The sequence below is a fragment of the Callorhinus ursinus genome, unplaced genomic scaffold (assembly GCF_003265705.2).
Source record: "Callorhinus ursinus isolate GAN/ISIS: 27379988/994484 unplaced genomic scaffold, GSC_fseal_2.0 scaffold6342, whole genome shotgun sequence".
Lineage (NCBI taxonomy): Eukaryota > Metazoa > Chordata > Mammalia > Carnivora > Otariidae > Callorhinus > Callorhinus ursinus.
The window spans coordinates 1-1,501 of record NW_027403392.1 but is presented as its reverse complement, the minus strand read 5'-3'; the positions used below and the strand labels follow the sequence as shown (position 1 = coordinate 1,501).

Sequence of the window (1,501 nt, the reverse complement as noted above, 5' to 3'; positions counted from 1 at the left end):
GTCCACCACTCTGCACACCAGGTAGTCCACCTCACGGAGGAATTGTGGAGTTAATCTTAGAAAATATATTGTTAGCCCTAAGGAGTGATTGTGGAAGCAGCTGAAAAGTCAGCAGCGTTCCTGTTCTCAGGCTACTGAACACAATGGCCCGGTAGGAGCACGATCGCATGATCCCCAGGGGCAGGGCCTAGGTTAGGAGCCAGGAAAGAATGTAACCCTCCGTGCCCCCCTTCCTGCACCTGGCGTTTGCTAGCACAAACATCCCACTCTTTCCCGACCCCATGACGGCCTCCCAGCGTGCCTGCGTGTAGAGGAGGGTGCAGGCCTGCTTTAAAGCTTCAGGATACTTGCCATCCCTTTGTCCTCCTTTCCCACGCTTTGAGGCATCTGCCCTTGCTTTTCTGATAAAAAATGAAATAAAAGCGATGTGCAGAACCAGCTGCTGCTGCCCTACTTGCAGAGGCAGCACTGCATGGCCGCTCAGATTGGAGTCTGAGAACTTTATTTCAGCGCGTGATGACAGGAAGAGCTGCTTACAGAAGTGGCGGATCATCACTTGCTCTGCATGGATGCGTCCTCCCAGCGCGGGGTGCTAGGAACCTCGAGGACCACCGTCCTCCGGCCTTCCCGGAGGGGCACATGGGGCCTGGCGGGCAACTGACTGGTGAAGACGTAGTATGTGAAATTGTGTCCCACCATGAAGTTCTTCTCAACTGTCTGCAGGAACAGTGCCAGGAACACCATGTATCCACAGGGACAGGGGACAGGCCTGGAGGAGGGTCACTGCCAGAGGCTGGCGGCAGGACCCCAAAACCTGCGCCGTGAACGTGTACTCTTTCTTCAAGGGGGCAGGCCCTGGGGTGCTTTAAGCAACAGCCACCCTCCTGGACTGGCCTGAGTGCATCTGCTGTTGGGGCCTCCCTACCTTCGGCTCCCAGAGATGGGAGCCCTCAGGACCCCATCTTACAAAGGGGAGACTGAGGCTTAGAGGCTAGAAACCCATGCAGCTGATTCTACCCAGTCTGTAGGGCATAGAACAAGGGCTGTGCCCAAAGGTGCTCAACTCATGACAGGTGGGGACAACCTGCAGGGGGACAGCCAGGGGAGGGGACGTGCAGGGTTTGCCTGGGAGCTCAGCAAAGGGGGAGTGTTCTTGGCACCAGCATGCTGAGTGTCGGGCTTCATGGGTCACAGGGTCACCAACCATAACCCTAACCCTTAAACCTAACCCTTAACCCTAACCCCAATCCTAACTCTAATCAAACATAATGCTCAATTTTGAGGACTGACAGCTCTACTCTAAAATCAAACACAAGTCCATCATGCTGGCTTTCACTCATTGCTCAGTATCATACTGAAAGTTCTACCCAGAATGATAAGGCAAGAAATCCACATGTGGAAGAAAACAGTAGAACTAGGTCTATTCAGTGACCAGAGATGACATCATCTTATACACAGAGCTTCCTAAACAATCAACAAAAAATGATTACAGCCAGTTAAT

The 1,501-nt window shown here is 53.0% G+C and overlaps 1 pseudogene; it reads right to left on the bottom strand.

Moving 5' to 3' along the window:
* LOC112818022 (histo-blood group ABO system transferase 2-like) overlaps positions 1 to 744 on the bottom strand; it is a 1,620-nt pseudogene extending 876 nt beyond the window's left edge.
* Between the last annotated feature and the right edge of the window lie 757 nt (positions 745 to 1,501).